Source organism: Saccopteryx bilineata, chromosome X (genome assembly GCF_036850765.1).
Source record: "Saccopteryx bilineata isolate mSacBil1 chromosome X, mSacBil1_pri_phased_curated, whole genome shotgun sequence".
Classification (NCBI taxonomy): Eukaryota; Metazoa; Chordata; class Mammalia; order Chiroptera; family Emballonuridae; genus Saccopteryx; species Saccopteryx bilineata.
Genome location: NC_089502.1, coordinates 85,724,293 through 85,740,233, shown reverse-complemented (window position 1 = coordinate 85,740,233; position 15,941 = coordinate 85,724,293). Strand labels below are relative to the sequence as shown.

Sequence of the window (15,941 nt, the reverse complement as noted above, 5' to 3'; positions counted from 1 at the left end):
CAGGGCCTGGACTTTTATTTTTGGGGAGGTTTTTAATGGTTTTTTCTATTTCTTCTCTACTGATAGGTCTGTTTAGGCTTTCTGCTTCTTCTTGACTCAGTCTAGGAAGGTTGTATTTTTCTAGGAATTTATCCATTTCTTCTAGGTTGTTGAATTTAGTGGCATAAAGTTTTTCATAGTATTCTACAATAATTCTTTGTATATCTACGGTGTCCGTGGTGATTTCTCCTCTTTCATTTTGGATTTTGTTTATATGAGTTCTTTCTCTTTTTTCCTTGGTAAGTCTTGCCAAGGGTTTGTCAATTTTGTTGATCTTTTCAAAGAACCAGCTCCTTGTCCTATTAATTTTTTCTATAGTTTTTCTGTTCTCTAATTCATTTATTTCTGCTCTGATTTTTATTATCTCCTTTCTTCGGCTGGTTTTGGGTTGTCTTTGTTCTTCTTTTTCTAGTTCCTTAAGGTGGGAAGTTAAGTGGTTCACTTGGGCTCTCTCTTGTTTGTTCATATATGCCTGAAGCGATATGAACTTCCCTCTTATCACTGCTTTTGCTGCATCCCATAGATTCTGATATGTCGTATTGTCATTTTCATTAGTCTGTATATATCTTTTGATCTCTGCACTTATTTCTTCTTTGACCCATTCATTTTTTAAAAGTATGTTGTTTAGTTTCCACATTTTTGTGGGATTTTTTTCCTCTTTTTTGCAGTTGAATTCTAGTTTCAAGGCTTTATGATCAGAAAATATGCTTGGTACAACTTCAATTTTTCTGAATTTGCTGATATTGTTTTTGTGGCCCAACATATGGTCAATTCTTGAGAATGATCCATGTACACTGGAGAAAAATGTATACTCAGTCACTTTGGGATGAAATGTCCTGTAGATGTCTATCATATCCAGGTGCTCTAGTGTTTTGTTTAAGGCCACTATGTCTGTTGATTCTCTGTTTGGATAACCGATCTAGAGCCGTCAGCGGTGTATTGAGGTCTCCAAGTATGATTGTATTTTTGTCAGTTTTTGTTTTAAGATCAATAAGTAGCTGTCTTATATATTTTGGTGCTCCTTGGTTTGGTGCATATATATTAAGAATTGTTATGTCTTCTTGATTCAGTGTCCCCTTAGCCAGTATGAAATGGCCATTTTTGTCTCTAAGTACTTTTCCTGTCTTGTAGTCAGCATTATCCGATATGAGTATTGCTACACCTGCTTTTTTTTGGATGTTATTTGCTTGGAGTATTGTTTTCCAGCCTTTCACTTTGAATTTGTTTTTATCCTTGTTACTTAGATGAGTTTCCTGTAGGCAGCATACAGTTGGATTTTCTTTTTTAATCCATTCTGCTACTCTGTGCCTTTTTATTGGTGAGTTTAATCCGTTTACATTTAGTGTAATTATTGATACTTGTGAGTTCCCTATTGCCATTTTATATCTTGCTTTCTGTTAGTTTTGTGTCTTGTTTGATCCTTCTCTTTCGTTTTTCTATCTTTTGTTTTTATTTGGTTGTATTCCATACATCTTTCCTCTGTTGCTATCTTTTTTATCTCATGTGCTTCTGTGGTGGTTTTTTCAATGGTGGTTACCTTTGAGTAATGAAAAGTGTCCCTACCCTGTTCATTGTAGCAAACTATTTTGTGAGTACTTTTGCACTCCATCGTCCTTTGCTACTGTTAATCTCCGTCTTCTCCCCCTCTTTCTTTTTGTTGTTGTCACAGTTTAAATTTGGTTTTATTGTGTTCTTCTTGGAGCTTTTACTTGTGGCTATGTTTTTTTTTGTTCTTTGTATCTGATTGGAGAACCCCCTTTAGTAATTCCTGGAGTGGGGGTTTTCTGATGATAAATTCCCTCATCTTTTCTGTATCTGTGAATGTTTTTATTTCTCCTTTGTATTTGAAGGATAGCTTTGATGGGTATAGTATTCGTGGCTGAAAGTTCCTCTCTTTCAGGACTTTAAATATTGGGGTCCACTCTCTTCTAGCTTGTAGAGTTTCTGCTGAGAAATCTGATGATAATCTAATGGGCCTTCCTTTATATGTTGTATTCTTCTTTTCCCTGGCTGCCTTGAGAATTTTTTCTTTGCTGTTGGCTTGTGTCAATTTCATTATGATATGCCTTGGAGTGGGTTTGTTGGGGTTAAGAAAACTTGGAGTTCTGTTTGCTTCTTGAACTTGAGGCTTTAGTTCTTTCCACAGGCTTGGGAAGTTCTCATCAATTATTTGTTTAAGTATGTTCTCCATTCCATTTTCTCTCTCTTCTCCCTCTGATATACCTATTATTCTTATGTTATTCTTTTTGATGGAGTCAGATAATTCTTGTAGGGCTATCTCATTTTTTTTAATTTTTGAGTCTCTTTCTTCTTCTCTCTGTTGTGCCTCAAGTTGCTTGTCTTCTATTTCACTAATCCTCTCTTCTATCTGACCTGTTCTATTAGCTAAGCTTGTTACTTCGTTTTTCAGCTCGTGAATTGAGTTTTTCATCTCTGTTTGATTTGTTTTTATAGTTTCAATTTCCTTGGACATATATTCTTTGTGTTCATGGAGTTGTTTTCTGAGCTCCCTATATTGCCTTTCTGTGTTTTCTTGTATATCTCGGAGGATTTTTAGGATTTCTATCTTGAATTCTCTGTCATTTAGCTCCAAGGTTTCCAATATATTAAATTTTTTCTCCATAGATTTTTCCTCATCTAGCTGTGTTACCTCTCTTTCTTTTGTATCCATGATATTCGATTTTCTCTTCCTTAATGGCATCTGAGGGTGGTTTTGTTGATAGTATTAATGAGATTTAATAAAGAATAAAAAGTTAAAAAAAATAAAAAAATAACAAATCGAAAAGAGTTGTTTTTTTTAAAAAAAATTAATAATGAAATAAAGAAAAATAAAATAAAATAAAAATTTTTTAAAAAAGGAAATTATTCCCCCCCTCTTTTTTTCCTCTCCTCTCCTCTCCCCTCTTTCTTGAGAAAATCTTGTGGTGGACTGTGAGTTATAACAAACAATGCCTGTGATGGAGGGCCTGAATTGGGGAAAAGTAATAAAGGGGCAAAAAAGAGAGAAAGAAAAAAAAAAAAAGGAAAAAAAAAAAAAAGAAAAAAGAAAAAAAAAAGAGCGTATGGACCCACAAAAAGCAAATAAGGAAAAAATTTGGGTCAAGAATAAAATGATTTGCTTTTAGGTGTTGGTTTTCTAAGAGTTATGATGAGAGGAATAAGAGGAAAATGGAAAAATGGGGGGACAAATTAAAAACTTACTATTGTATTTAGTGGAATAAGAACTAGATAATATGGAGAGCCAGGGATGGGAGCACTGCTAGTGAGTTAAAAAGGTGAAGTAAAAACCCCCCAAAATGCCACAAACATAGGTTTGAGTCCCAGATAAGATAATTTGTTTGTTATTGAGGTTTGAATGAGAGGAGATGTAAAGGAGAAAGGAAGAAACTAATATAGAGGGAGAAAAGAAAGAGAGAGAGAGAAAAAAAGAGGGAACCACTAAAAGAAGAAAAAAGAAAGGAGAGAGAGAGAGAGAGTTAAGGGTTTTGGAGTGCAACCCTCATAGAGAGAAAGGAAGAGAAGAGAAATGATAATGGGAGATGTAACACTTATGGGTAGTGTAGTTCAGGGAGAGGAGAGAGTAAGACCGGTAGAGAGTTAATCGGCCAAATTGGAGGAGGAAAAAAAAGTCTCAAGAATGAAGATAAGAGAAACAAACGAACAAATATAATAAAATGGGATAGGTTATAAAGTCTGCAGATTATTCTTGATTTTGAGAGGTTATCTTCTTGCTTTTTCTTTTCTCTCCCTCTTCCTGGTCGGTGACTCTGTACCCCGGGTTCTTCCCCTTTGGCACGCTCAGGTAGATGTTTGCAGTTGATAAGTCTCTATGGCAATGTCATGTATTGTGCTTTATTCTCGTTGGGAGTCGAGGCTCATTAGCATTTATAGGCTCCGACAGTGAGAGAGTCCGTGTTCCTGGAGCCTTTCTCCTAGTCTTTCCTTCCTCAATTAGTAGCCTGATAGTCCAGGTATGGGGTTGCTGCTGCCTCTGCCTGGATAGTAAGAGGCTCAAATTGCTGGCAACTCCCCACTCTTTTTCCACTCAGCACAGGGCTCTGGGTAAGGCTCAGTCAGTCAGAGCTGCTAGCATAATCAGGCGGGCTTTCCGCCCACTCGAAGACCTCTGGCTCTGCCACTCTATCCGGTAACACAAGTGGGCGCCCACTTCCGGGGCGCTTGGAGGAAACTCTCACTCACTGTCTGCAACCAGGATATCCGGCCAGCAGTCTCACGCTCTGAGTGAAACCCCCAACCGCAGGGAAAAGTTGCAGCGTTGGAATTGAGTCTCGCTCCGTCCCCGTGTGCGGCTTTTGCAAGGCGCTGGGGCAGCCCGAGATTCCGCTTTGGCCCACACAAAGGCCCCTGACTCTGCCCCTCTGTGCGATAACACGGGCGCGCACTGCCGAGGCACTCGGAGGAATCGCTCACTCCTTATCTGCGCGCGCAAACCAGGATATGAGGCCGGCCGCGGTTCCCTCTGAGTGAAACAGCCTCCAGCACGGAAAATCTCCACCCTTGGGATTAGTTCTCACTCCCTCCCGTGCGTGGCTTTCCCAGGGCGCTGGGGCTGCCCAGAGACTCTGCCCTCAGCCCACAGAAAGGCCTCTGACCCTGCCTCTCCGTGGGGCAACACGGGCACCCACTTCCGCGGCTTAGGAAGAAATCTCTCTTCCACTAACTGCGCACCGACCAGGAGACCGGGTAAAATGGCCGCTCCGCTTGTCTTTCTTTGTTTGGGTTTGGCGCGAGTGTTAACTTGTATTGCCCGGCTTGCCACAGGATCAGATTTTCCTTGGCTTGGATCTCTGAGCCACAGCCTGGTTCGGCCGTTTTTGCTGCGGCGGCCTGGATCTATTCACCCCCTTTGCCCGCCTCAGTTTCTAAATTCACAGTTACCAGAAAAAGCCGCCCTGTTTAGGTTAGTGAGGAAGGCGGAGCATTTCTTACTCCCTATTTCTTCGGGGTTTGGTTATATATTTAGCCAATTTTTCACTCAATCATACCTTTGGGTGTATTGCGAAGAATCTGGAAGCTCCAAGTATAGGTTTTTCTGTTTCTGGTTGAAGATCTTGTTGAGTTTTGGGGGAGATTTATCGGTATCGCTTCCTACTCCGCCATTACTCTGACGTCATCATCCTATTATATCTTTTGAAAATATTTTAAAACAGGTCTTAGTTTGTTTGCCAATGAAAAAACATGTTTCTAGAAGTCATGAAATATGTTCATAAAAGTATCAATCTATTATTGCTAATTACTAACTTTGTCCTTGAAAGTTAGTTTTTGGAAATTGAGAATTCTGTTTAATTGGAAGGAAATTGTATGATTTTAATGATAAAAGATATAGGGTATGGAAGTACTTTTAAAAGAAAATGGAAAAAAGTAAGTTGTTCTGAAAACTGGTTATTTCTAAATAAATAAGAAGGTTTGTGCAAGTTATAGAAGATTTTTGCAGAGGTAAGAAACAAAAAGAGAAGGAATTGAGAAAATAAAGACAGGTGAGAAAAAGAGAGGAAGGAAAGACTTTAGAATAAGGATTGTCTTGGAAGGTAAATAAAAAGAAACTTTGGGCCCTGGCTGGTTGGCTCAGTGGTAGAGCGTCGGCCTGGCGTGCAGAAGTCCTGGGTTTGATTCCCAGCCAGGACACACAGGAGAAGCGCCCATCTGCTTCTCCACCCCTCCCCCTCTCCTTCCTCTCTGTCTCTCTCTTCCCCTCCTGCAGCCGAGGCTCCATTGGAGCAAAGATGGCCCGGGCGCTGGGGATGGCTCCTTGGCCTCTGCCCCAGGCGCTGGAGTGGCTCTGGTCGCAACAGAGCGACGCCCCGGAGGGGCAGAGCATCACCCCCTGGTGGGCAGAGCATTGCCCCCTGGTGGGCGTGCCGGGTGGATCCCGGTCGGGCGCATGTGGGAGTCTGTCTGTCTCTCCCCGTTTCCAGCTTCAGAAAAAAAAATACAAAAAAAAAAAAAAAGAAACTTTGGGACATTCTTACAGACTTTAGGAGCTTGAGGAATTCACCCTAATTTACAAGTATTACAGAAAGAGCCAGTGGCCTTCTTAAGCACTAATGGGACAAACAATAAAGGAGGAGTCAGAAGGAGAGACTCATCCACAAGAAGAATTGTATAAGGCTCTTTTTACTCTTACAAATTTTTTTTGGTCATTTTTCTGAAGTGAGAAATGAGGGAGACAGAGAGACTTCTGCATGTACCTGACCAGGATCTGCCCAGCATGTCCACTAGGGGGCAATGCTCTGCCAATCTGGGGTGTTGCTCCTTTGCAAATGGAGCCATTCTAGTGCCTGAGCTAGAGCCCATGGAGCCATCCTCAGTGCCTAGACCAACTTTGCTCCAATGGAGCTTTGGCTATGGGAGGGGAAGAAAGAGATAGAAAGAAAGAAGAGGAGGAAGGGTGGAGAAGCAGATGGGAGCTTCTCCTGTGTGCCCTGGCTGGGAATAGAACTCAGGACATCCACATGCTGGGCCAATTCTCTATTACTTAGCCAAGTTACCAGGGCTGACTCTTAAATTTTTAAACATTTTTTCATCTGGACTTACTGTAGATGAGATGCATTTATACTAGCTGATCAGTGTCCTTAGCCTCTAGTGTTGTACTGGGATGTATTAGCTGGCCCTGAGTGGCAGAGTCCAGTCAAATTGCTAACCCGTGAGTGATGGTATGTTTCAATTTTGTCATCAACAGGTCCTCTTTGGATACCAGCGAGGAATGAGAAGCCTTATTATGAGTTGGCATCAGCCCCTAGGAAGCAACCTGGTTCCAGAGATCTAGAAACTGATAGTACATTCATCTCTGGCAATGAACCCAAAAAAGAAGAGGAGACATAACCAACTCCCAAGCACTCTGGAAGCACCTGACATCACCTGTTTGAAGCATCTAACTGGATGTGCTGAAAAAGCTTTTAAAAATACAGTCATGCCTGTGACCCCTGAAAATCTGTTTTTCTCTATGCTAGTCCTTCACCTTTCACTGAAAATACTGCCACCTATAGAAAAACATCCTCCTGAATTTATTGAAGATCTAAACCCTTATTAGACAGCTCAAACAAAAAAGAGGGAGATGTAGAGGCCCTGAGCAGTAACTAACATAGAACAGGGACAAAGTTTAGTGCCCTGAGGCAAAAGCCACAGTGGCAGTCACTGACAAAAAGTACTGAACACAGTACTATGTTCAATGCAGCACAGTAAAGATAGAATTAAAAATTCTAATTCATCAATAGGTGGGACATTTGAGCTACTCCCCTTGTCCTTTTGTCTGCTCTAAAGAAGTTCCTCTTCCTGACTTCCTTATTCTCTTCTCTGCTTCTTGATTTCATTCTCATCTTTCCTTCCTGACTTCCTCATCCTCATCTCTGCTTCTATATGTGTGTATCAATAAATACCCTTATAGAACCTTCTCATGAAACCTGTATAGGGGATTGTGAGGTGGTCTCCCATAAATCCCTCAGTTCACTCCGTGTGGTCTCTGAGTAGTCACTGTCTCTACAACATTTTTTGTAGGATTTCATTTCAGCCAGATTTTAGGCAATTCTGAATGATGGTCATTCTGTAGTTTAGTTGTAATTTTAATGTGATTGTGGAAGGAGGAGAGTACTGTGTTTACTTATGCCACCATAATGATGAGAAATTTCCTGTTGTATTTTTTAAATCCTACTAAAATATCTGCTGTATTGTATGTACTCAGTTAATGTAACCAGTGATCCCCTACCTAATGCGAGGTACAAATCATATACTCCTGAAGCCTACATGCAACTTATAATTAATATGTAAATTCAGTAAAACATTTATTTTTCCCCTAAATTAGTGCTACATTTTAATCAGTGGTGTCTTTGAATCAAGGAGATATGGCATTCTATGTCTCTATAAAATAATAGAATGAATCACAGGTAAGCAGGACTTGCACATAGCCTGATAATAACACATCAGATGAAAAAATGTTCTTACAAAGGCTGTTTGAGTTGTTATTGCTAGAAGCTTTGCAAATAACATCCTAGTGATAACCATATTACTCATTATAAATTAGTATACTGTTCTCAAGTTTTATATGTTAATATCGGTGGATTTGTTTATTGTGATTTTGCCTTTGAGAGATGAATCCATTTTACTTAAGGTGAACGAATAAAAGATAATATCAAATTTCACAGTCTACAAAATTGATGTCTTGACATTCAATGTATCTTGATAGTTCATTAAAATTATGTTATTCTGATTGGACTCTTCAAATAAGACTCATCTTGATTTTGTGAGACATCAGTGCATAGAATATTGCCAATCCTTGAAGTTAACTGAAGATTCTAGTGTTTCAAATTTATGGAAAACAGACAGTAATATACAGAGAAATTCTAAGTAGACTTAAAAGAATTGTGAGAAGAAAGCTCAATTTTGAGGATAATTGTAATTATCCCACATAGGAATTATTCTGCAGTGAGATATATGTATTATAATTATTACTATAAATCAGGCTACTCTATGGAAAAGATAATATACTATTTCTCTTTCTTTTACTCTCCCATTTTGAACAGAATGTCATGCCATTATATTTCCTTGTTTTTGCAGACTTGATAGGTAGCACTTTTCTATGTGGTTTTTGTTACTTTTTTTCTGAGATTTGCTTAGCAACTCATAAGCTCTCCCTCTCTCTCCTTTACTTCTCTTTTTTATCCATTCTTCTCCTGTTTTGTCTTTTCTTTTTTTTTTACCCTGTTGCTATTGTCTCTAGCTGAGCTTACATGAAAGTAACCTAAACAGCTACTTATGAATTAGTATTTAAAAAATACCAGCAGGTCCCTCTTCTTTCATAGAAAACTGCCCAAGCCTCCAAGGAACATTATGATGTGGCCATTTGAGTGCTGTGGACATAATGATGCCTCTGATATTTCAGCTTACTTAGAAAAAAGGAAGTTGTTTTTTTCCCCTTCTGAGAAAATGTTACTGATATTTGCCATAAAAAGGCTTTAAAGTAAAAAATATTCATATCTTTGGGAACTGGAGGAAAGAAGGGTAGCTGTATGCTCCAGTTATCTATTGTTGCACAGCAAACCACCTTAAAACTTAGCAATTTAACATGACAACCATTTTATTATGTCTCATGATTCTGTGGATTTATTGGGCTCAGTCTGGTGGTTCTTCTGTTGGACTTTTTTTTTTGGTTCCCTCACATGGTTTCAGTCAGATAATGATTGGAGCAAAAGCATACAAGATGTGTTCATTTACATAGACTGACACCTTGGTGGGGATAGCTGAATGCTAAGATTGACTGAAATAATGAATATGCTGGGTCTCCGCTTCTTCATGTGGCCTTTTCATATAGTCCCATCATCAGTATTGCTGGACTTCTTCCACATTGGTTTAGCATGTCCAAGAATACAGAAGCAAAATCTGCAATGCATCTTTAACATTTTCTTCCATAACTGAGACAGGGTACCTTTGGCTGTGTTATTTTGACTAAAACAAGACAGGGAAACTTCTGCTTCAGTGTGGGAGGGGACTACCCAAAGGCACCAATAGCAGGAGGCATGGATTATATCAAGCCATCAATGGAAACTAACTAACATGCTGGAAAACATAATTAATGGTCCCTCAGGTGCTGCTGGACTGTGGCTGATCAGGCAGAAATAATATTTTTAAGAATCTATTGCATCTGGAGATTCAAAGATAGTGGCAGAGTAGGCAGATGTTCCAAATGCCACCTCCCAGAACCAAATTGAGTTAAAACTTAATTTAAGAACAATCATCTTGAAAAACCAACTTTGGACTAAATGAAGAAGATTCTAAAACCAAGGATCACAAAAGAAGCCATACCAAGACTGGTAGGAAGGGTGGAGACATAGAAAGGGCTGCCTGGCTTCGAGGATCAAGTGATGGCTGAGGTTCCAGAGGAACTCGCACTGTCAGGAGGGTCACCCTAAAGACAGTGGAGTCCTCAGTCCTAGGCCCAGAACCCCAGCCCAAAGCCCCAGAGCCTAGAAGAGGCACCCAGACAGCATTTCATGGTGAAAAGAACCACGTTTTATTCTGTGAGAAAGAGAGTGAGCTCTTGGAGATACAGGCTCCATCTTAAATGGCCTGAAGAAAAAATCTTGTTCACAGCCACTTACCTGGAACTCTGGTGGGGGAGAGATAAGAGGACAAGAGTTGCATAAGGAGAGTAAAGTTGGAGGCCCAGGCAGAGACTCTGTGGGGGATGACCACTGGAACTCCTGTGCTGAGTTATTCTCCAGTACTACAGTCTCCATTTTTCTTGGGTGGAACAGTTTCTTCTCAGTGGCACCAGCCTGGGAAAAAGCAACGGCTCTGCCCTCAGAGTCTCTCGACACCTGGGGCTGTGGGTGAAGCCACAACAACAACTCTTCCTAATCCCTTAATTGCCACAGGCTCCAGACTCTACCAGAGGATTTCAGTGGTTGATCCCAACAAGCAGCTAGCAGACAGAGGCTACAGGAAGCAAGATTCAGGCAACTTTGGCCTTTTAATTGGACTGTCCCCCAGGCCCAATGTGGGTAAAAGCCACCCTAGGTTTGCAGCTTAGTATTTCCATGTGTGCCTAGGCCCATAAGAAGTACTCACAAGCTCTGGATTGCTTATAGCTCCAAGAAGGTTGCTGAGGGCCAGTCATGGGCAGTGTCTCAAAACTGTTCTGCACCAGTTCCTACCAGGGAGGCACAAGGCTGGCACAACCATGGGCTAACTGTGGAGAGCATCAGTTCAAGACCTAATGTCCCTTGCTAGAGTGGTATCCAAAGAAAGGGTTCTTCACAACTGGCCCAGCTGAGGTGAATATTGAGCTCTGTGATTGGCACAGGTACACTGGCTCATGTGCATTGAATAGGTTGGAGCTTTACAATTAGCCTGCCCAGGTGCTGGATATCCTAACCTGCTGGAATAGTTTCCACTGGAGGAAGATAGAGAAACTTAGACTAAGCATTGACATTTAAAGCATGAGTCCCTGTGAGCCTATTGTTTGATCAAGTTGAGGGGCTCAGTCACTTTCTGGAAGACAGAGTCAGATCCAGGAAAGAACTCTTATCAATCTTCCTCTCTGAGACCAGGGTCTCACCAGCTGAAAAAACTTTTGCAGAACTGTTGACTCCACTCCAGTCTGAACCCGCTGCTCACTTTGTTGGGGAGAAATAAAATTTAAGTATCCACCAGTGGCTTAAGGATTAGGCTATGGAGTAGGGGCCACATTCTCCATTCTGAGCTCCCGACCAAGGGACTCCTGAAGTAGTTAGTCCCACAAATGTTGTATTCCTGACCTCAGCTGCCCTAACCCAACAAGAATCCAAACTGAAGATGGGTTGGTTGGGTGAGGTCAGTCTGGGGTCACACTACAGTTATTCTACAAAAGACTCAGTGGGAATACAAGGCAGCTGCAAGAGGAGTTGGAGTATCTTAAAAGTGGAGGCAAATCTTACAGAATTTTAGGCTGTTACAGAGCTACTATCATCTGTAAGCAGGGGGAAGCTGATGCTTATAAACAGGTTGGGCCCTCTCAAACTACCCAGGTGCAGAAAACACAGACACAAACAGCAAAAAGAGCAGTAGATGTAGATGAGTAGCCCACAGCAGGTTACCAGCAACAACTGATGACAACCCAAGAAGAATTAGAATGAACACAATTAGTAGTGGGTGGCAGACAGTACCAGCTCTAGACTCAGCTAGCTACACAATCAGCATGCCCAAAGGAGGAATCTAGCAGGCACCAAACACTGTGGAGAATAAATACGCCCAACAAGATGAACACTGCACATATGACCAAGGTTGACCCTTAGAGCCAGCCTGTCTAAAAAAAAACCATACCCACAGAAGGACCATCTTTATTCAATACTCACAGAAAACAGGAGGAAAAATAGTACTCAAGAAGCATTCCTAGAACAAGAAAAACAGGTGGCCAGGAAGTCGGTACCAACAAGCCCATCTTCCTCATAAAGACACCACAAAAAATTCAAAGTCAGACAGCACTACCTAATACACAGAAGAAATGGGAAGACAAAGCAATGTGACCCAAATGAATCAACAAGAGAAATTCATATAAAAAGGACTAAATGAAATAAAAGTAACCAAACAACAGATGCAGAGTTTAAAATAATGATTTTTAGGATGCTCAAGGATCTTAGAGCAACAATGGATGGACATAATGAACACGTAAATCAGGGGTCGGGAACCTATGGCTCATGAGCCAGATGTGGCTCTTTTGATAGCTGCATCTGGCTCACAGAAAATCTTTAATAAAAAATAATAATGTTAAAAATATAAAACATTCTCATGTATTACAATCCATTCATTTCCTACCACTCATGTTCATGGTTGTGGGTGGCTAGAGCCAATCACAGCTGTCCTTCAGGACAACATCAAATTTTTATTGGATAATGCATAATGTACACAGGTCATTGTATGGCTCTCACAAAATTACATTTTAAAATATGTGGCGTTCATGAATCTCTCAGCCAAAAAAGTTTCTGACCCCTAACTAAAGAGATAGCAAGTATCAAAAATGACATTGAAATAATAAAAAAGAATCAATCAGAAATGACAAATGCAATATCAGAAATGAAGGCTGCTTTAGAAGGAATCAACAGCAGACAGGATGAATCAGAGGATTGAGTCATTGATTTAAAAGACAAGATAAACTTAAGCACAGAAGTAGAACAAAATGAAAAGAGGCACAAAAAGACTGAGGAAAATTTAAAACACCTCTGTGACAACATGAAAAGAAACAACATCCACATGATAGGGGTTTCTGAAGGTGAAGAGAATGAACAAGGGAAAGAGAACCTGTTTGAAGAAATCATAGCTAAAAATGTCCCTAAATTGATGATCGAAAAAGTCACACAAGTTCAAGAAGCACAGAGAGTTCCATTAAAGAGGAATACAAAGAGGCCTGCACCAAGGCACATCATAATTAAAATGCCAAAGTTAAGAGACAAAAAATAAAATAAAATAAAGAATACTAAAAACAGCAAGAGAAAAGGAGTTAACTAACTACAGAGGAGCTCCATGAGGATGACATCCAACTTCTCAACAGAAACACTTATGTTCAGAAGGGATTGGCAAGAAATATTCAAAGTGAAGCAAAGCAGGAATTTAAAACCAAACTACTTTATTCATCAAGGCTATCATTTATAATGGAAGGAGAAATAAAAAGCTTCCCAGACAAAAAATAAATAAATATAAATAATTCCTAAAACTATAAAATTCTTACAAGAAAAAAAAAAACCCTCAAGGAATTTATTACAACCAAACCAAAGCTGCAAGAAATGTTAAGGGGCCTGTTGTAAACAGAACAAAGGGGGAAAAATATAGTAAAAGAGGAATGTAGATTTTTTTTTCATTTTTCTGAAGCTGGAAACAGGGAGAGACAGTCAGACAGACTCCCGCATGCGCCTGACCGGGATCCACCCGGCACGCCCACCATGGGGTGATGCTCTGCCCACCAGGGGGTGATGCTCTGTCCATCCTGGGCGTCGCCATGTTGTGACCAGAGCCACTCTAGTGCCTGAGGCAGAGGCCACAGAGCCATCCCCAGTGCCCGGGCCATCTTTGCTCCAATGGAGCCTTGGCTGCGGGAGGGGAAGAGAGAGACAGAGAGGAAGGCACGGCGGAGGGGTGGAGAAGCAAATGGGCGCTTCTCCTGTGTGCCCTGGCTGGGAATCAAAAGAGGAATGTAGATTTTAAAAATAAAATGGCAATAAACAACTACATATCAGTAATAACCTTAAATGTAAATGAATTAAATGCTCCAAAGAAAAGACATAGGGTAGTTGCATGGATAAGAAAACAGGACCCGTACATATGCTGTCGTCTACAAGAGACCCACCTCAGAACAAAAGATGCACATAGAATGAAAGTAAAGAGATGGAAAAAAATTTTTTCCTTATAGAGATTTGTATAAAAAGGTGATTTTTTTTGGAGAGGAGTGCCCTCTATCCTCTTATTGTGCTTTAAAATATTGTGTGACTATCTGGAGCTGCAGAAGATATGTTGAGACCAAGAGGCAGCAAGCCTGAGGATGATGAAACAGAACAATAAAAAGGCTTGATTGTAAATTATGTCTTTGAACACTGAAACAAACCCTGAGACTGTTTTCCATTAGATTTCTTATTCAATATATACCATGTTGGTTAGAGTTCTGTTTCTTTCAGCCAAAAGCATCATATATTAAAACAACGATTTTTAAAAAAAATATCAAGGTATTTCTTTATTTTCAGAAAATATTCACCTCCTTTAATGTTGTAAATTGTTCACAATAGTAAAGTACTTTATATAATTTTTGAGTTCCTCATCTTTTTCAAAATATTTTCAAAACCTGTTCATAAGAGTAATACACATTTATTGAAGAAGTTTTAGAATTCAAATGAATATAATGAAGATTAAAAACACTAATAATCGGCCCTGGCCGGTTGGCTCAGCGGTAGAGCGTCAGCCTGGCGTGCGGGGGACCCGGGTTCGATTCCCGGCCAGGGCACATAGGAGAAGCGCCCATTTGCTTCTCCACCCCCCCTCCTTCCTCTCTGTCTCTCTCTTCCCCTCCCGCAGCCAAGGCTCCATTGGAGCACAGATGGCCCGGGCGCTGGGGATGGCTCCTTGGCCTCTGCCCCAGACGCTAGAGTGGCTCTGGTCGTGGCAGAGCGACGCCCCAGAGGGGCAGAGCATCGCCTCCTGGTGTGCAGAGCGTCGCCCCTGGTGGGTGTGCCAGGTGGATCCCAGTAGGGCACATGCGGGAGTCTGTCTGACTGTCTCCCCCCATTTCCAGCTTCAGAAAAATACAAAAAAAAACCCCACTAATAATCTCACCATGTAGATATACCTGCTGATAACATTTTGGTTTATTTCTTTTCAGTTTCATTTTGAAATTTCACTTAATGTTTGTTCAGTTTAATATATGTATATTATATGTAACATATAATATTTATGCATATATTCTTTTAAAATTAAATAGTTCTATAAATTCTATAAAAATAGTCAAGTACCCAGAGTTTTTCAATCACCATTACCATTTTGAAAATGTGGTTAATTTAAATTTTTTTACATGTTAATTGTCATATATATCTTCATATAAATAAATAACATGTAATACTCATATTTCTTTGGAATTTAGTTTCATACATTATCTTTCACTTTCAAATACAAACGAAAGTAATTTCTTTTTCTTACATAGCTTACAGACTTCCCAGCCTAGTATCTCCTATCCCATCCATCCAATATGGTTATATATAATTAGTTATATTTAAATCTATAGCCACTTTATATTATTATTATCATACAAATTTTATTGATGTCTAAATTATGTAGTAGATTATGACTATATGTCCTTTTAGACACAACTATTTAGTCTTCATGGATTTAATAATTATATTTTTCTCTTACTTGCTTTTTAGTACCTATCATTACTGTGCCATCATATTCTCTTAATGGATACATATGTCTGTTTCCAGTAGCTTCCCCAAAATATTCTAAAGAATAAACTTTTGCAACTTCACATTTCTGAAAAAATACTGACACTGTATATTTTGCTTTACTGCTGTATATTTGCTGTATATTTTGGGACGTTTCCTAAAATTTATTTTCCAATCTTTCTTTTTTTATGTAGAAAATTAAATTTAACAGGTGACATTGGTTAGTTCAAGTACATAGATTTTGGGCAAACATCTGCACATCATTTAGACAGTCAATAATGTTGTATACTCATCACCCAAAATCAAATTATTCTCTGTCACCTTATATTTGTTCCTCTTTATACCCTCCCCCCTCCCCATTTCCCATGTTCTCCACCCTTCTTCCTCCCCCAGGTAACCACTACACTCTTATTTATGTCCATAAGTCTCAAATTTTTATCCCACCTATGTGTGGAATCATAGACTTTTAGCTTTTTCTGATTTACTTAAGTC

The 15,941-nt window shown here is 39.8% G+C and overlaps 1 long non-coding RNA gene across 2 annotated transcripts in view; it reads left to right on the top strand.

Annotated features, from left to right (window-relative positions):
• The window catches only part of LOC136316867 (uncharacterized), a 278,566-nt gene extending 270,420 nt beyond the window's left edge, over positions 1–8,146 (top strand). For both annotated transcript variants that reach the window (XR_010727813.1, XR_010727812.1), the window contains one exon: positions 6,740–8,146. This is a non-coding gene — a long non-coding RNA (uncharacterized lncRNA). The remainder of the gene's footprint in view (positions 1–6,739) is intronic.
• Positions 8,147–15,941: the final 7,795 nt, after the last annotated feature.